General features: G+C 39.0%; 1 protein-coding gene across 3 annotated transcripts in view; it reads left to right on the top strand.

Moving 5' to 3' along the window:
* The window catches only part of BMPR1A (bone morphogenetic protein receptor type 1A), a 75,657-nt gene that overhangs the window by 31,962 nt on the left and 23,158 nt on the right, over positions 1-20,537 (top strand). For all 3 annotated transcript variants that reach the window (XR_005952704.1, XR_005952705.1, XM_041405125.1), the window contains exon 2: positions 5,864-5,985. The gene's annotated coding sequence lies outside the window, so the exon portion shown is untranslated. The remainder of the gene's footprint in view (positions 1-5,863; positions 5,986-20,537) is intronic.

Consider the following 20,537-nt stretch of genomic DNA (forward strand, 5'->3'; position numbering starts at 1 on the left):
GGCATGCCAAAATAAAACACTGAAGTTATCCTCTAAGAAATCAGGAGGCTTAGACTCTTTCTGATATGGAAAATTACATCTGCCAGGGCAAAGTAAAAACCTGGTGGAATTATCTAGCCCTACTGATGAGGCAGAATGAGCCTTGTGCCTGGATTCTCAAGGCCCCTGTAATGAATGATTTATGCCACTAGATGCTGTGAAGGGTATGGTGTATTGTAATAATGCAGATCAGTGTCATTCTGGAAAATGCTTTTTTTTTTCTGTCAGGTACTGCACAGTCCCACCTTACTCAGGAATTCTTGTGCTCTTACACTTCCAGTTATGCCCAGAGGCAATGATATTTCAGGAGCTTCATCATGTAGACCATTTTGTCTTCTACCTCAACAGGCATTGAAGATGATGAAAACAAAAATGTGTAACAAGGGCAGGGAGAGTGCTTGCTTAGCTGCTACACGGTGTCTTGGTCCTTCAGATGCTACCTCTTTAGGGTGCCTTGTATCTGTGTGCGCTTGCATGGTTGTAAGTGCTCAGAAGGAAAACCTTGGGTTGTTCTAGGGCACAGATTCTCCCCTCCTATGAGAAGGGGACAGATGTTGTGAGGAGTCTTCTGATACCTCTTGAATAGACACGAGGAGCTGTCTGTTGTGCAAAAAAAAATTTTTGTTGTGCTAGGCCTGCTCCACTGAACTTCCAGCTAGTCATGTTCATGAAATAAAAAACAGAGTCAGGAAGAAAAAGGTTGTATGGCTCTCTTAAAGAAAATCTCCCTCAAAAAAGAGGGTGATCTGAGTTAAGGAAAAACAGTTGTAGGTTTCTGGGGGCTTTTTGAATTGTACAGACTGGTCCTATATTTTCTGTCAGACTGGAAGGTCAATCAAGAGTTGATTCTTAGTGGCAACAGCATTCATTCATTACTCCATCTGCCTACACAACCAACCATCCAGGTTAGATTAGTACTGGAATGGCCCAGTTGATGTTTTAGTCTGTAATATTTCTGTCCTGTGTGATATGTCGTTTCCTTCAAATTCCTTCACGGTAGCATTTCTGAAGTTCTCACAAATTCTTAATAATTATATTATCCTTGCTGTCAAGGATCCATGAAGTGGTCAATAAAAACAACAAAATCTAGGCTTTCAAAGAACAACCTGGAAGTGCTGGAAAGATCAGTGGTATTCTGAATTAATTTGAGTGTTTTGACCAGATATATAGGAAGGTCAAACCAGTGTAATACAGATGTGAAGAACTGTACGACATTAAGTGCTTGAATGTTTTATAATTCCTTGCATTTTTAATACCTTGCAAGAATAATTTAATGATTGTTAATTAAAACTCAAGGGAAGGTAGGTATAAAATTAATTTTAAAAATTAGCTTTCATGGAGGTATATTTTTACTAACATGATTTTGAACAATTTTGAACTACCTTGCCTCAAAGATCAAATAAATGTGCTTGAGCCGTGTCTCAGACTCTCACTTTCCCCTCTTGCTACATGGAAGACATGGTGTCCAGGGACTGGAAAGTGTTTGTTCAGCCAGTTTATTTTATTTCATTAATTGGTCTTATTGTATTTTAAAGGGCTGTTTATTCAATGAGATGTTCTGTCATACAGCTTCACTGTTTGACAGACAAAACCAGCAAGCCCCAAATTTGCCATACAGTATGATGTTTGCTTTTCCCAGCATGCTGTGGGGGTTTAGCTCACATGTAAACTTGTTGAAAAAAGTTTCCTTAATAAATTCTTATCTTTGAACATGAACTATGAAGTAAAATTTGGAAACTCGGTATGGCGTATTTCCCTTTGCAATTCAGCTCGTATTTCAGAGGAGGAGTAGTCCTGTAAAAGAAATATATTACAAGAATTCTGGCTGTGTTTTCTAGTGGCAGTCATGAAATTGTTAACTGAAGCATCTTTCAGGCCACCATATGGGTCTGCAGTGTATTTTCACTGTGCACAGATTTCTAACAAAAAGCCTATTGTCTAGGACTATAGTTTACCTGGAGAGGAATAATTCTGTGTCTGAAACCTTTCTCATCTCTGGTTACCAGAGCTGTCAGCTGGCCGTGAGCTCTGACACTGCACACAGGGATGTGTTGCGAGCACCACACACTTTTCTCCTTTTCCCCTTTGCTCCCACCCCGAGTCTCAGATGCAGACTGGTTTTGACCTTTTTTTTCTCTGATATTTGTGAGTCTGATATCACCCAAGCCTATGTATGTGCCATGATTTAAATTTACAGAAGCTTCAAAACAAGTTCTCTTTCATAAACTGAAATAAAGGTATGCTTACCTGAATGGGCACCCTGCAGAGGTGCTCTGTGGATGGCTGGAGGAAGTGGAAGAGCAGGAAACTGTTACAGTTACTTCCAGTAACTGGAAGTTGGAGTGAATGGTCAAGTATTTAACCGTGTCTGTACCAATGAGTCTTTGTATGATCATGTACTTAATGGCACTTGAATTATTTTAACTCTTATGTTACTTTAAGTTACTTTACAAACTTCTGTTCCTTAAATGCACACTGTATTTAACAAGTAGCAGCCTCCTTCAGGAAGAAAGATAATTTAGGATGAATAAGGTAATCCACCTGGAAACTGATGAGGCAGTTGGAGCAGAGTAGGAATGAACAGAGTGCAGGAGAAGTCAAGTGCCGGGAAAGTTTTTGGCATCAAAAGAGACAGGTGAGGGAATGAGCTGGATGTGGCCCTGGAACTGAAGAAACTGGAACTGCTGAGAGGGAAGCAGTAACTGGAGATACGTGGTAAGACAAGAAAAAAGGAATCCACAGGCTGAATAAGTTTGCTCCTCAAGGCAAGTTAGGCTGACTTGAGCTTTGCCGCTGCGAGTCCCTGCGGTCTGTCTGTCCTGCTCATAGCTGCTGCTTCCTGCACTCTGCTGCCAGGGGAACCACCTCCACTCCTGAATGAGGTTTAAATCAACTCAGTTTAGATATTCTGACTGTTCCCTGGGGCCTGCCGGTGGCAGAAAATCTACAGTTTCTGGGTTATCTAGGTAGCTGGTGTGTTCATGTAATTCTGATTTTTCTTTTCCCCAGCTGAGTTCTGATATTTTCAGTTGATAGTATATAAACCTCTCAGATTTAATTTTGGCATTAAGAACAACTTGTAGGTAAATCTGGATTTAATATGTAGCTAGTGACAAGCACTGTGAGGCTCTTGAGTACTTTTGGAGTTGTTCCTCTTATACTTGCTGTAGGTTAGCAAATTCTAATAAAATGAAGGTACAGTTGTGCAAATATTTTATTCACTTGTTTCATTTTGTACTTGATAGCACTTCTCTGGAAGATGCCATCAAGAATGGCACTAACCATTCTGAAAAACTAATATATTAATAATTAAGCAGTTTGGATAAGTGTATAAAAATAAATATTTAAGTAAATCAATTTTTATAAAACTGTGTTCTCAAGTAGCATTTCCTGCTGATAAAGAAGTGGAAAAAATAGTAACACTGTGAGGTCACTCCCATAATTAAATAATTATCATTCACTTCTGTCCTATGTCTGACAGAGGTTTTGTAGTTTTCCTTTTGAAAAGGGGACAGATAAATCTGGAACTGACACAAAAATTCAGTAAGTCATAAAAGAGTCTGTGTCCACATTACCGAGCAGAGTGGTGTAATAAGATCAGATTGGTCAGGTGCTGAGAACCTGGCATAAGTGCCATACAGGTGGTGGGAGTTTTATTTCAAGCTGGTCCTGGTCCGATTCTGTGGCTGAATTCCTCTTGGTGGTTGGAGCGTGTACAATGTACACCTGAAGCTCATTCTCTGATCTGATTTTATTCAAAAGGAATCTGGTTCATGTACTTGATGACTGCTTTGCAATGTAAAGCAAAGCAAGGAAAATAGGGTTGTTTGGGAGATGGACTTCAAAAATGCAGTCCTGATTTGAATTAAATGCTAATATAGACATACCTAGAGTTGTACAGATGAGGAAGTTCACCAGAATAAAGTTTTTTAGTAAGAGAGCTTAGATATCTGATCCATGAGCTTGGAATCAGGAAAGGTAATGAATACTTAGAGAATTGAACAGCTACTTCATCAGTTTGGGATTTTGGAAAAATATAAGGAGGACGTGGTTTTAAAAACAAAACAAAAAACCCCTGAGCTGCATTGTTCAGATATGTCTTTACTCTTGTAAAGCAACCACTTTAAATAATATGGAGGGGACTATTTAAATCAGGTACTAGATACAGGGATATTGGGCGTGTTGTAAAAACAGAAAGCACAACTTTTTTTTTGTTGTTCTTTTGGAGTCCATCAGAAGATGGAGGTCCTTGGTTAGAGAGAGGAGAAGATATAGGTGTATTTTACAGATTCTTTATTTAAAAAAAGCAAAAACAATCTCTACAAACACAATTGCATGGCTAGAATTTTTTTTTCAGTTTTACCATGGAAGAAATAAGTCAAGTGTCAGCTTGTCTGCTCAGAGGAGACAGTTGTCTTTAAGAATTGGTGCTATCTGATATTCTGGATGGTTTTGGGTTACCATTTAGCACAAATTTATTATTTATTACCAAGACTATTAAACCTCACTGTATGAGGAGCAGTGCTTGTAAATGGATGTGGAGACAGAAGTATTCTGACCTTCATGTAATGGAAAGGTCTTTATGCTGCTTAGGAAGGAAAAGAGAAGGAGAGTGGATGCTGAAACTGTGCTGGAAATCATACACATGATTTTGATATTCAAAATTCATTCTGTCTCTACACTGTATGTTGTATGTTATTTAACAGTACAGCTGGAATGGTGGTGTTCAAGCCTTTGTGTGATTTTCAAGGTTATGATCCCAGTCATAGGACTGGCACTTCTGAATGGTAAAATTCTTGTAGGATCTTCTGAAAAGCTTCAGATGATGGAAACATTCAGAAATTATGACACTGATAAAATGGGAAAAGTTGGCAATAGGTGGCATCTGCTCACTGTGGAATCAAACTAACAAAGCTGGTAAGCCCATCTTAGCTATCAACAATGCATCTGAAAATGCTGGGACTTGACTCAAGTCAGGCTGGCTCACCGTCCTTAAGAGAACTGGCGAAGAGCCTGTGCCAGGCTTTCCTCTGATGCTGGGATGTACAGCAGTTTAAAAACACAAACCAAAAATCAAACCCACTTGACTGCCAGTACCTTTGTCTAAATTCTTGGCTTGCTTTTCAGTTCCCAGGAGTAATCATGCTTGTGCACAGCTACAAAAAACCTTTCCATTATTTCTCAGTATATTGCAGTTACTGGAACTAATGGTGTGACACCAGTAGATATTTGGTGTGGAGCTGCAGTCTTACAGATTCTGTGGTGCTTATTATAAAGATTGAATTGTGCATGGCTTGTTTTTTCTGTTGGTGTCACCAACAATGTATCCTTTCCTTGGACATTAGGAAGAAGTTCTTCATTGAAAGGGTGATTGGGCATTGGAATGCACTGCCCATGGAGGTGGTGGAGTCACTGTGCCTGGAAGTGTTCTAAGAAAAGACTGGAAGTGGCACTCAGTGCCGTGGTCTAGTTGACAAGGGGGTGTTAGGGCATAGATTGGACGCAATGATCTCAAAGATAGTTTCCAACTAAAGGATAGAAATGTTTTTGTTGGTTCATTTTTAATATGATCAATTACTGATAACAGTAAAATTATTTTTAAATTATTTTTGTGTCAGTGTTTTACAAATATGCTGCAACTGTGCTGCTATTGGATATGCATGACTCTTAGGAAGTTTCTTGCTGGGAGCAGCTCATCATAGGAGATGGTTTCTGTAATTCCAGATACAAGTATCTGCAATGTGCAGTTCATGTTCTAGACTATAAACCATCAACACAGTTTCTTCAGCCATCTCTTTAATCAAATCCTCTTTTTATTTTGCAGATCAGTAGAAATATGCATTTCCATAATACCACATTTGAACTAATGAAGTGGAAGTACAGATGAAAACAGTTTGGAGGAAGCTTGAAGTACAATACAGTTTCATTCAGCTTCCTAATTCGGAGGTAAGGTTAACGCATGCAAAATTTTATTTTGAGTACTTCAGGGATAAAAAGCATATGATAAGCAGCCACCATATGTTATAAAAAATTTCAGAGCCACCTTTTTATGCTAGTGACAGTCTTTCATACCATATTAAAACAGCTGTTTGATCTAATCTCTGTCTGTATCTTAGTTATGAAAAAAGACAACTCAGCCTCAACTACAGAGGCATCTGTTATACAAAGGCACTTTGGAAAAGAGTTATGGTATCAGGCAAATTTTGGTTGGTAGAATCTGCTTAGTCATGAACACTACTAATGCTTTAGTTGATTATTAGTTTAGTCTGTTATTTTTCTGATATGACTGGGAAAAAGCTTTACACAGTGTCAAGTGGCAGGGCATAAGCATAAGTAGATGGGTTGAAAACTGGACACAATACTGTTTTAAAAAGGGAAGCATAAAACGCACACCCCCAGCCACCTTCACAAGTTACTTTTCCTGCCTTCTAGTTCACTGTCTTTTTAAAGATTAGTAGTATTAGAAGCAGTTGAGGGAGGGAGGTTGTTTTTTGCTTTCGCTGTATGCAAATAGCTGTTCTGGCAAAAAATAAAATGGCAACACTACTCCACCACAAAATTTCTCTATCTTCACACAGTTCGTTCTCTTTTTACTAGGGATTATTTGCTTCTAAGTCCACAAACACACAAATGGCAACAGGGGAGCTTATCAGAACCAAATAAAAGCAAGTCCTTGTGCTAATTATTCCTGCTCCTATGTACTGCCTCTTGTTTTCATACCTTTTATGCCTGAATTTCAATAGCAAAGGGATTAAGACAAAGAAAAAATTTGATCATGAATGCCAAAAGAGGGCAGTACTATAAATACCAGATGTGAGCAGTGTACATTGCCCAGGTGTTGATCAGACATTTTATGTGCTTCCTGAGTGAGAGATCAGCAGTATTGTATTTCATTGCCTGACCTGCTTTTAGGTATGTCTTTGAGCCCATTTATGAGTTTGGACACCTACAAAAAACAGTGAAGGTGAGTGTTTTAGTTTTAAATATTTGTTATGTACAAAAGGTGTCTTTTGTTTGCATCTGATTGGTTTACAGAGAGATTGTTAGCTCCTGATTGGTTTACAGAGAGAAATTTTGATTAAATCTATTTGGTTGTCTCTTCTATTTTAGGGTTCAGTGAAGAGTATCAAATGTCTGACAGTTCTCAAGATAGTTTATTTTATCTTTCTTTAATATGGGATCTCTGTAATACAGCCCTTCATTGTGCTAATTCTAATTCTACTTTATTTTATGATTCAGTGTAAGATTTTCTTACCTCTGACTTAGTAGGGTGAATAGCTCTGTTTTAATAACACCTGTGAATTTGTGAATTTCTAATGCAATGCAGCTAGAGAAATTCTGATTATTGCATGTAATCAGTAGGGTTATGTGTGCTCAATTCCCTCCTGCAACTGGTGTCCCATATAGTGTTGTCTCTTTAGTTAATAGAAAGATTTTGGTTCTATGATTGCTTTATTTTTGAAAACTGGACTTGGATGACTTCCCAGCACCACCCTTAATGTCAAATACTCCCATAGTTTGCCTTGCCTGCAGCAAGGCACGAGTTAGAAGGACGTTGAAGACCTCTAACATACAACTGCTGAACCAGTAACTTTAGTTGACAGTTTAGGAATAACTTCCTACTTTTCAGCTTCTACTGTCCATAGAGTTGTCACCTTCCTGTGTCCTCCAAACCAGTAGTGGTAGGAGCATCTTTTATGTGATGGAGCTCGTTCATTCAGTAGCCAGAAACACATACCAGGTGCTTCAGAATGAAGGGTGCCAGTGATGAAATGGTATTCCTGCAATGATTTTCTCATTAATCATCAAGGCTACCTAAGATCCTCACTGTTCTGTTAGGAAACAATTATTTTAGAAGGTTGGGTTAGCTGCCATTGAATTTCCTTGGTGGAAAACTATTTGCTAGGAGTTAATTCCATAACAAACAGGCTGAGCCACTTGAGGCTCAAACCACAAATGGGAAATACAGGTCAGTGTGCTCAAAGCATTTTCCAGGAGTGGAGGAACCAGACATCCGTGTCATCTTGTGAATCAGTTGATCAAAACAGGAAGTGCCAGTGGTTCCACTCTGGGGCTGCTCTGTTCTGCAGTGTCCTCCTAACAGGACTTTTCTTACTGCCATTGCCCCTGGCTTATCCCAGCTTGTTCCAGTAGTCTCATCATCTTGATCTCAGACCACACAAAACAAGAGCCTTCCTATTGCTAGGTCAAGACTGTCAGGCTCAGCAAGGTCAGATTAAGCTGCTGAGAGTCCCTTTGTTTTTATGTTGGCTCTGTTTGGCTCAGGAGCTCCTTTTGAAAGTATCAAGGGCAAGAGATTTCAAAAAAATCTAGACTAGTTCCTGTGTAGTAAAAGGAAGCTAAATTTTGTATTTTATTTCTGTATCTGAGGATGGGAATTTTATGGGGTAGGATAGAGAGCAACTTAAGATCATATAGTGAGAAAAGCTACAAGGAATGCATTTGCACTGCAGTCTGAAGATGTTTGTATTGATAGGAGTATATTTTGCAACCAGATTATTGTAACATGGATATGTCATTAGAAACATACCAGGTTGCCTTTTTTGCTTATTTTCTATTTAGTGTTTAGATTAGGAATAGTAAAATGTGGGTTTCAACTGAACATTAATACAGGGATTAATTTTGCTTTCAAGAATTATTTTCTCTCCTTTTTCCCCTTGAGCCAAAACAAAGCAGAAAAATGTTTCTTTCTGATGGTAGTATTTTGAAGCAGTCCTAAATAGTTGTGGAGTAGGTTCCTCTAAACTAGGTTGAAAAGTCAAGAATATCCTTTTCCAGAGGTTCTGAGGTTGTAAAGATAAAGTAAGTTTCATGAAATGTTAGGTGAAGTGTTTTTCAAGTGTTGCAGTTGATACAGAATTTAATTAGAATAATTTTAGGGGTCAATTTCAAATGTATTTTAAAATAGTAAATATTAAAATAATAGGCAGCTACTTGTTAGCTTAACAAAGTTTTCGAATATTCTTAAGGTCTATAAAGACACTGTGATAGAAACATTCTAATTTTCTTATTTCTAAACCAGATATGTGTACCATCCTTTAAAAAAATTACTTGTGTGCCATAGTCAAATCTGTGTAAAGAAAGGATATTTTTATCATGTCCTTAAAATATTTTTTGAGTTTACAGGACAGGAATTTCAGGATATCATGAATAAAAATCTGAATCTGTTTAGAGTAATGGTAGAGAGGTCAGTAGTCACGTCTTTTAGGAGAATTTCCACGGTGTAGATGTGCAGAGGGGTTCCCAAATGGCTACACTTCACCAGGCTTCAAACACATTTTGTTGTTCTAAGATCTGAAATTCCTGTTCTCGTTCAGACATGCTCATTCAAGTTGCTGGTGTTTGAAAAACAATTATTTGTTTCAGTTGGCAGGTAAAGCATATGAAAGTTTTTACAGAAACAGTTCAGTCGTAGGCTTTCAGTGGGATGAAAGTGAAGTGATAAGGGGTATGCCTGTGCAAAGGAGTCCCTGCAGTCTTTGAGAAGGCAGTGTATGAGAAGAAGGATATTTATACAGGTGTCTTGAAGTTCCATGCCCTTTGAGTTGTTTTGGAATTTGCAAATGTACATTTGCAATCTGCTCGGTTTCCTCTCCCCTCAGTAAATTTCATGTTTGGTGATACCACCAATCTCTGAATTAATAAGACTTTTTAATGGGCAAAGGGAAAAAAAAGTTTGCTTTACTAGTCTTTAAAATTTGCACAGGCACTCACCAAAGCCACTCTATCACTCCCCTCTGCATGGTTGGAGATAAAGACCAGGAGAGGTCAGTCACTGATTACCACCACAGGCAAAACAGACTCAGTTTGGGGATATTAATTGAATGTCTTACTAACAAAATCAGAGCTGGGCAAGAAGTAGAAATCTTAAAAACACCTTATTCCTACTCCTCCCTCCTTCCTGGGCTCTACCTCCCCTCTCCAGCTATGAAGGGAAGTGGGGAAATGGGCCTTATGGTCAGTTCATCACAGGTTCCTGCTGCTGCTGCTTAGGGGAGGAGAGTTCCTTCCCTTCTGCACAGACTGCTGCAGCCTGGGTCAATTCTCTGGGGTGCAGTCCTCCAGGCACAGTCTGCTGTGATGGGAGTCCTCCATGGGGTCACAAGTCCTACCAGGAAACCTACAGTGTGCATGTCCCTGCCAGGACCCTCTCCAGCCCAGGTTTCCTGTGGGTTCACAGACATCCACATGCTCTGGTGTGGGCTCCTCCATGGGCTGCAGGTGGATCTCTGCATCCCCATGGTCCTCCACGGGCTGCAGGGGCACAGCTGCCTCACCATGGTGTACCACAGGCTGCAGAGGAATCTTCTCTGGCACCTGGAGCACCTCCTGCCCCTCCTTCTGCACTGACCTTGGTGTCTGCAGAGTTGTTTCTCACATATTCTCACTCCTCTCTTCTCTGGCCACAGGAACATCTGTGCAATAAATTGTTTTCATTCTTGAATATGTTATCTTAGCGGCATTGTTATCATTCCTGATGGGCTCGGCCTTGGTCAGCAGTGGGTCCATCCTGGAGCCAGCTGGCATTGGCTGGACAAGCTTCTGGCAGCTTCTCACAGAAGCCACCCCTTTAGTCCCCTGCTACAAAAACCTGGTCACACTAACCCAATAAATTACTGCAGTCTTTCATATGCTGGTTTGGTTTCAGTACGGTTCTTAACTCAAATGTGTGAAAAATCTCAAAAGAAAAAAAGGAAATGGAAAAATATTTAGGATGTGGTAGAGGATTACAAGATATTATATAGTGCTTAATAGAGAAGGCTCAATAATGAGGCTTTTCTGTCCCCTTTCTCTCTGCCAAAAATAATTCTGTATTCTCTTCAACTAGCAACAAAAATTGTTTCCCGTTATGGAATCTGTGGTTTTCCTGTAACCTCAATTTTTCCTTCACAGATTTAATTTGAATCAGCCTTAATTCCATCCTATTAGAGGTGATTCATGTAAGCTAAAGAATCTTGAAAGAAAGAAGGTTTTGATAGTGAAGATGTGGAAGGAATAAATCACCCCTAGATGGAATAACAGCCTTAACAGAAGTAACATCAGAAAAGGCAGAATGAGACAGTTTTAAGAATGTGATCTTGAATGACTGGGGAATAATTGAATTGCCAAAGTTAATGCAGAGGTGACTTAGGAGGAACATGGTCTTAAGATTTTTAGCTTAAGGGGCTGTTGAGACATCAGAGGAGATACCTTCAAGTTGAAGGATGATGGGAGAGTGGGGGAAATGTTTGCAATAAAAAATAGTGTCCAAGTCATCCCTGTAATACTGAGTATAGGCAGTTTAAGTCGTATGCCATGATGGTCAAAGAGAAAAGTAGGAAACCAAGTGAAATTCATAGAAGAAATAGATCATATAGTCTCTGTACCTTTTGGTTTCTTTAGGTCTTAGTCCAGTTGTTTTCTTACAATATGGAGAGAAAAACAAAGATTGAATGAAAAAAAAATTACAGATTTTATTAGTTGAATGTGAACTTCACTTAATCTAAAACCAAACCAAGCTTCTACCCTGTATGTTGATTTCCTGCTGTCCTGAGTTCTACTGTGTAACAGTTGTTGAAAAATGTTTCACACTGTGTTTAAAATAACCTTTTTGCACTGAGAAAAGAACTGGTGTTGTTGGTTGATTACAAATGGGAGATTTTTAATCTCATTAAACTCATGACCAGAAAGCTCTTGTTTGCTTTTGAATTTTGTGAAAAAAAAAAAAAAAAAAAAAAAAAAAAATTAACAGTATTGCTCTAGCACTTCAGTGCAGGGAAATAGGGGATTATAACTGTTGAAGTCAACATTACCTTTGAACTCTGTTTTTGTCTACCTATTGAAAGATTACGGTGTTTGGGTTTGGAAATGTCTTTGAAGGTATATTTGATGAAAGTAATTGTTCAAACTTAAGCAGAGTATTTGTGTGCATGTGCATGCTATGTTTTTTCTGTAGTTATTTAACCAAGCGGATTTGCAGTGCACTTAGAGTTTAACTTAAGTTTGCGTTAAAATCTGTTTTTATCTCAGCAAGACTCGCAGAACACTGACAGGGTGAGATAGCGCTCAGACACATACATTTAGAGTCCTGGAAAATTTTCCCAGAGCAATAATACTTTCTTACATATGTCACATTGAAATTAAGTGTTGCAGATGAAAATAGATGCTGAATGCAGCATATAATTAATTTTACATTATTTGTTCTGTGTAAGCACTTTCTTAATATAGCAATCTACTTTAGTATATCCACTATGTGTGAGGTAACTCTGTAGATGAACATGTCACATTTTACACATAAGCATTTATCACTCTGATACTTAGACTATCTGAACGCTTTGCAAGTTCTGTGTAAGATAATGAATGATTCTAGTTTAGGCTTTTCTAAACTTGCCACTGATAGTACTTTCTCACTTCTTTTGCCCTTGCTGTGAAGCTAGTAACCTACTTGTGTTCTGTGCCTGGAGTTTGTAATCTTGTAAAAATATCCCCAACATCAGTTTCTGGGGTGAAGTGAAGGCTCACAGATGACAAAAGTTAATCAACTATGCATTAAAATTCAAAAGAATAAGAAAGGTTGCAATTTTAAGTTATAATGGTAATATAACTACCACAAAGAACAAACTTAATAGGTAAATGTAATTTGCAAATTACATTTATCTAATATTTTGTTTCTGTAGTAAGAACACTTTAAAAATAACTTCCCCCCTGCCACAGGAGTCATTCATTCAGAGGAGGATAAACAAGCAGCACCTACAATTTCACTTATTTGTCCCGTCCAGCGATTAAGATCCTTCTTTGGAAGTCTGTTGGAGAGCACTTCTTTGAGGGTATCTGTGTGTTCTTTACAGTGGTTTGTGAGAACAGCTAGACAGGGAGTTTTCCTCTCAGCAGAGTACAGTGCCTCCGTGGGCATGGCAAGCAGGTGAGGAAAGCGAGGATGAAGGCTTACCTTGCCAAGCAGCGTTTTGTATTAGCAAATCTTCACGATGTTGAACTCGCTAGTCTTGTCTCTGCTGTTTGTATGTGTCGAGCAAATACTGTCAAAGAAAGCTCATCTCTCACCCATTGCAGTGGGGAGTGCGGAATTTGATGATTTAAAAATTACATTGCTTGCTTACGAAGTAATATTTACAAGTGTGTTTTTATCTTGTTCATGAAACGACATATGAATTCACTTGGACAGCTGTTACCTTCTGAGTCGCAGAACAAAAAAATACGTCCATCTTGACAGTTTGAGGCGTTGTGAGGGCAAGCAGTTCGCTTCTTGTGAAATGTTCTTCTGTCGGCCTTTTTTAATACTGGATCACATAAAGGGACACCATAGTCCCTTTGTCACATACCAGAGGGTTTGCAGATGTGTAAGCAGGCAGATTCCCCTGTGTAAAGGGCATCACGACTTGCAGTTTGTATTTTTGGCTGAGGGTTGTCTTCATAAGTAATGTTTCCTGTCTGTTCTGAGTAATTTGAAACTCCATCTTCCAGGTGTAAATTAAAAGGAAGGGGGATTTAAAAGCATCTTTCTGTTACCCCTTCCTAAATTTTTTTTTTTTCAGCTCCGTATGGAAAGCATATCCATTAATAACTTTCATGTCCACAGTGTGAGTGTGGGGAATGAGGGCTCCGTGCATTATCAGGTGTTGACTCTTTTGACCTTGGTAATTACTAATCTATGCAATCGGCCCTTTCTGAGCCTTGTCAGCTTCGCTTGTTTAGCGTTTTATTTATTTTATTGCTTTCTACAAGTCCTGAATAGGAAAAAGGGATTTAAAGAGAAACCCCCCCAAAAAAGAAACCCAACCCTATGTTTATTCTTAAGGGGTGGAGGTCTTCTAGAGGGAAGCTGGCTTGCAGAGGGGGAAGACAGTATTCTTATGCTAATCCAGGCTCTGGATAAGGAGCAAAGCAGCCGTGCAAACAATGGAAGTGGAGCCAGAAAGTCTGCGCTGCAGTCTAGCACGCCTTGAAAAGCATGTCAGGCCGGGCGCCTTGGGCTGCCGGGAGGGGCCGCGGGGGGAGCGCCTCCCGCTCGCTTTATGGAGCTGGCGGCTGGCCAGCGCACTTGGAAAAATCTTACTACCTAGAAAACGAGAGTTAAGGCTGGAAGAGGCGAGGGCAAGAGGGAGAGAAGTAGTTTATAATCTTGGTTTTATTCACGTTAAAAAAAGCTAACCCTGTACCCCGTATTGAGTTGTCTCAGCTTTGTTGCTGCTGTTTTCTCCTTTGTACCAAAAATTGAAATTCAAGTGATGTGTCTTTTAAATAGCAGGCACATTTTCTAAGGGTTGTGCGTGAGAGAGGTAGGCTCTAGCAACGTGCCCCTGCTGGGAAATGAGCTTACACCTCCCTCCTGTGGGCGAAGCGCTCGGGCTGGGAAGCGCGCCGGGAGCCGGAGCTGCGGGCCGGCCTGAGCGTGGCTGGGAGGTGCCCTGGTTCCGGTCCATCGCTCCTCTGCTGGACACACCGATGTCCCTGGCATCGCCGCTTTGTCCGGCACGCTTTCTTGTTGGTTAAAGTTAGTGACCAAAAATACAGGCTGTTTTCCTTAGGCATCATGAAATGAAAAGTGTGCTCTTTAAGCACCAAACAAAAACCCGGTTTCTGCAGAACTCTTCTTCGTTGAGTTCCCTAAGTTGCATAATCGCCTTCACTTTGGAGGCATAAAGAAGTTGTGAATTTCTTCTTCTAGGTTGGGCAGATGTTATACGTGTAGCAGAAGCAAGCCAAGATCATGGGAGTTAAGTAAAATAAATGCTTACCCTGTCAATTTCTGGATCTGTCTTTTGGGCCTTTTTTTACGTAGATTAATGAATAACTGTCCTTAAATTACTGTAAGGTTGTGAAAACATTCATGCGTCTTAATAGTGATAAAAGGTGTGTTACATATTAGAAACTCTTTCTATAAAAGCATTTGTAATTTTGAAGGCACTGGTGCACTTATTTTAGGGTCCTTTGTTCACTTCTAAAAACGTGAGCAAATGTATATTCAGGATTGAGGCCCAGCTTTTTCCTTTCCTCGGCCCAGGTATATTATTTGTGTCAAATTATTGAAACTCGGAGCCAAAATGTGTGATAAGTCTTGTAGGCAGTATAGTGTGACCAAAATATTTTTAATAGTGACATGTAAAATTTCTAACAATTTTGATTTTTTTTTCCTTGCTGCTTATGTTTGGTGAACAGAAGTATGTTTCTTATGAATGAGATCTGAGAGGTTTAAGTTATGATTACCCATTTGTAGTTACTAAATTTAGAGATGGAATTTATTACGAGTGGAGACTTTTCTCCTTGTTCACGTTGGCCGATTGGTATGACAGTAAGGAACTAGCAAAAATGATTAAAAAATTATAAAAACATACAAGAAGGATAGCTTCTGGGTAGAATAGTAGAAGTTGATGTCATTGTAGAAAGAGCATGGGTGTCCATTTGCTAATTGTCCTAAGGGCAGAAGCTCTAAGCCAGCTAATCACTTCCAAAGTGAAGCAGTTGAGAAAAGAGGGAAATGGGTCAAGGTGAATAAAAATTGTGTGGTGGCATTATCTCTGAATACGTTCAAATAAAAAAAATGCGTTGTGTCTAACACATTAGGATATGTTTGAACACCTGATTGCAGTGGGAAGACAATTTTGCTGGATGTCATTTCAGTTAATTTAATTGAAGAAACTTTGTAGCAGTTAATGAATTGGAATCCCAGAGTAACAGTAAGATGGGCATTCAGGAGTCCACTGAGTGGCGTCCCCAATTACCTAATTTTGTTGGGCATGGTAGAAAGCAGCTAAGCTTTAATTTCTTCACAGTTAACAACTTTGTTTATGAAACTGACAGATATATCATAATTTAGTACTTTGCCTTCTGAATTCTGTTGTGGTGTATGCATTTGATATTTGCCAGCAGTGGGAAATCTTTGTTTCAAGAGGTATCTGTTTGACTGTCCAAGGTGGATTTTGGTGGCTTTTCCCGCTGGTCAGAAATAAGAAGTTATTTTCTAAGACTGTGAGCTCTCCTGCTGTAAAAAACCTGGTTTTAGGGTCTTGTGGTTTTTGAATGAACGAATATGTTGCAGCACATGTGTTCTAAACACATGGTTCTATATGTGCCACAGGGAGAACTAAGATTTCTTTTTTCAGTCTTTTGAGAAGTATATAATATACACAAATGGGCTTCATTTAGCATTTCAAATTTCACTTCAATTTCTAGAAGGAGAAAGGACTTGTATAATTTACACAATCTCTTGGCTTTTAAATTTATGCAAGCAGGAATAGTTTTAAATAATTTGTTCACAATCCACAGTTCAGGGGAATTATTTCTGTGAGCTCGAACAGATTAGTGCCTAAATAGGACCTTACATGAAGTTGTTTTTGTTGGTGGCCATGTAGCTAGCAGGCTTGCAATAGTCAGCAGTCTTCTCCATCAGTTGTAGGGATTTCTTGACAGATTTTTTTGGGTGGATTTACCTTGCTTCTTTATTTTAACATATTTTTCAGCACTCAAGCATAGGTAGTTCGAGTGTTTCATTGTGACACTTTTCAACAATTTGTGTAAGCAATGCCTTGCAATAGAATAATAAAAACACATTTAAAAAGTAGGTTTTGTACAAGTATTTGACAGCATTACACAATACACAGGCTGAAACTTTCTTCTTGTTACAGGCTGGGTTAAATTTGACTGTTTGACTTTGGATAAACTGAAGCTAACTATAGGTCTTTTTGTATTAAGAATAATGAAATGTAGTCCCAGATCAATCTATTCCTGTCCTGACACCTCTAGCTATATGAGATGGTGGCCTTTGAAAACTAAGGACTAATTAAGTTTTTGGACTCTATTTCATCTGAAAATCTGCCCTACAACCTTCTAACCAGTGGTTAGGAATTGGCTTCTAATTTCTGATCCAAATGAATTTTAATGGCTAATCCGTACCTTGTTGAACCAGTAAATTTTTTTTTGAGATTGAATAGCTGTATGTCTTTCATTGTGTTTATTCCTGTTATGTTGTCAAAGTGTAGTTATTTACCCATCAGTTTTAGCTCTCTTAATTGTATTATTTTCTTTTCTTGTTATCTCCAAATGTCTTGCTTTCCTTGATATAGTATCCTTCTAGATGGATGTTGAATTTATCAATCATATTATCTTTGTGCTATTCATGCCTTGCTGTTTTCCCTGGGAAATTTTTCTAGGAAATACCAGAGTTGTATTTGTGTCTTTCTCCCAGCCACATCACATGGATGTGTCTGATGTTCTGTAATCAGTTGGTGTCCTTGGACATAGCTATCTCTTATGTGTGAGCTTCTAGTCTGTGTGAAGCAGAAATTTCCCAGAGTTACCAATATGCGTGACTTTTCCAATTTCATGCTGTTGTACTTCATTCCATTTGTTACTTCAGTTCTTCACATGATCCAAATCTTCTTGCATAAAAACAACACTCAGCTGAACTGACAATTTGTTTGTCAGCAATTTTTAAAAAGTTTTTGCTTTCTGTAACTACTTCATTAATGAAAAGGGTGAGTATTCTTCAGTCAAGCTGAATCAAGAATCGAGGTCCTCAGATGCCATTTGAACTAGGCTACTAATCTCTGTTCTTGAAACTACTTGTCTGCCCTGTAGTGAATTCTTTACTGTTCTTATAATCCCTCTTTTCTTCATCCAAATAAGTAATTTTCTTTGTGGCACCATATCAGGTTTTTTCATAATCTTCCAGGGAAGTTGTTTTTGCACACTGACTTAGACTGACAGTTCAGTTTATCTCTGGCATTCTGTTCATCTCCAAGTCTTGTTCAAAACAGTCCCTGTGATTGAGGTAATATGCTTACAGTTGCCTAAGTTGCTTCTTGCCCCAGTTACACATCAGAGAACCGTTTAGTAACTTTTAGTTTTGTTGTGTTTAAATACATTAACTTGGTGTTACATGTACTGCTGCAAATGGTTTGAAATATCTTGTCTGTTGAAATGGATTGTATGTTCTAATTCTTGTGAGGTCTAAGATTGACATTTTTTCATGTGTTCCCCTTATACAATACTATCTTTGTTGTTGCCTTCACCACTATCATTCTTTATTGAAATTTGGAACAGCACAGCTCACTTGGTTTGAGGATCGTGCTGTTAAAAATATTACATGGCCACATCTAAAGAGCAGTTGCCACTGAGCTCCATGCTTTCAGAATTGGTTTGGGCCATGTGAGAGATCTTGCACGCTTCAGCTTTATCTATTTAGAGTCATACAGAACATAGGGCTGGACTGCTGTGACAGTGCTGTGAATTCACTGCTGAGTTCCAGTTCAGAAAAAAACCCACAGTTCTAATAAAATTCTCTTCAATAAACTGTTCCTAAAAAAGACAATAAAATACAGTGCAGAAAAATCATGTGTTACCATTGATGAATAAGTTACTTTTTAGTGGGTTATAGTTGAACACTTCTTTGTGGCTATGGTAGAAAAGAGATAGAGAATTTCAAAATCAATTGATTGACTTATGGATTTGAATCTCCTCAGCATTATTCTGTTGGCAGAGTAGCATTCTAAGTGTTAATTGGTGCTTTAATGTATTTGAAGAATGTTTAGTTGTGTCATTCTAAACTGTTGTATCAGGCAGGTTTTGGAGAATTCCAGCTGTTGCTCTTTCCATTTTGTGCCTTAGCCAGGGCTGCTAGTCTTCCTCTTTAATAGCAGTCTGAAAGGGTATTTTTTGTTTTAAAATGGGGAATTAGGATTTGTTCTCTGTGATTTTTATTGCATGGTTTTATATACAATATTTTATATATTTTTTATATATACATATGTGAAAAGGGAAGTATTACTGGAAAGAAGATTGAGATATAAAATACTGGTGGAGAACATTATTTTTTTAATAGGTTTGGACAGCATTTCTGGAAACTACCTTGGAGTGTGTCACTGAACAAAAATCACCATGAAATTGGAGTGAATTGCATTAAAATGGTTAATTTCTTCAATTTTTTTCTTGGGATTTTTTTTTTTTTTTTGGGTAGCATGCTGTGTGGTACAATGGCAAATAGATATATCTGTGCTAGTGTGCCCCTCTGGTGAACAAGGGGGCAAGATCATCAAGTTTTAAACACTCCTACTCTTGCAATGTACAACAGTGCAAATACGTATTCCTTCTGAAACTGGGCAAGACAGAAATGATTTTTAAAAATACTTTAAACAGACTATTACTAAGATTTATTTGGTTTTGCTTGATAGAATACCGTAAATAAAGCCTTTGTTGTTATTGCTGCATAAAGCTGTTGGCAGTTTTCAAATCCTACATGTTTTAGAGGATTGGAAGTTCATTACCAATAAAACACAGAATAAAGCATTAATACTTACGCTCTTACGTTGTTGGCCTGATATTTTATAGCTAGAAGGACATTCCTTATTAACTGTCAGAATTGGTGTTGTGGCATATGGAGCACTAAAGAGTGAATATTTTTGCTGTCATATTGCTTTTCCCTCTGCCTGGCCAGGAAGATTACTTTGAAGTTCCTGGTGCTCCAGACGTTTGCACAGTGCGCGATTCCGAGTCCGTCCCACCACAGCCAGGCAATAATCCTGGCCAGGGCCGTGGCTGCCATGGTGCTCGGGGTGCCTGGCTCCCTCTTTGTGGCAGCATTAGGGAGAAGTCAGAGACGTGTGAAAAGTAGGCCAGGGGTCGGGGCGGCGCCGCGCCCGCTGAAATTGGAAGTGACGGACACCTCCCGGCTCAGCCGCTAATTTGCCTCCATGTTAAATGCCCCCGAAGACTCATTAAAATGAAAAGTTCTTGGGTCTCGCCGACACACAGATTGAGTTATTGATGGAAGCGGCCACCAACAGTAATTGCTGCCCATCCCCGAGCGAGCGCCCGTTCTGGCATTCATGAGCAGCGCCAGGCTGACAGGGGTCGGGGGGTCAACCCCACCGAAACGAGGCCGAGGAGAGGCAAAATCAGGGCTCTGTTCATCTTTGTGCAGCTTCGCTTTTGTTGCAAGGAACTATTGAGGTGTTCAAGCTGCTTTTTAGTCCTTTGAGGCCCAATTACGTTCCCCTCGTGCATCACCATTGAAAAGTTCTCTAAGCGGAATGTGACCGCAACTACTGCAGTCTGAAAAAGTGACTTCTTCCTCAGTTTGGCTGTCTTAGCTGTATGTTCACCCACTGTACAAGAGTAGAATTATGTTTTGTTTGTGGAGCAAATGGCGTGTACATACGGTAGTGTAATTTTTCAGGAGGAATTAATTTGCATACAGCTTGGGAATCCAGGATGTAATGATTTTGAATTGCAGTTAGTGTTGTCTTTTTTCTGCAGTTCTCTTCTAGGAGAAGAAAGTAACAAGATAAATATATTAGGTGACTAAACTAACTGTTAAATTTAATGCAAATTTGGTTTTCATCCAGCAGAGAGGCTGGGAGATTTTTTGCAATAAAGCTTCTCTACCAGCAGTTTTCAACAGGTGGCCTAACATGGTGTTACTGCTTCCCCACCAGTATTATGGGAAGTCACCACTTGCATTTAATTTTTATGGGAAATAATTT

Source organism: Onychostruthus taczanowskii, unplaced genomic scaffold, assembly GCF_017590055.1.
Source record: "Onychostruthus taczanowskii isolate IOZ18803 unplaced genomic scaffold, ASM1759005v1 scaffold22, whole genome shotgun sequence".
NCBI classification, from domain to species: Eukaryota; Metazoa; Chordata; class Aves; order Passeriformes; family Passeridae; genus Onychostruthus; species Onychostruthus taczanowskii.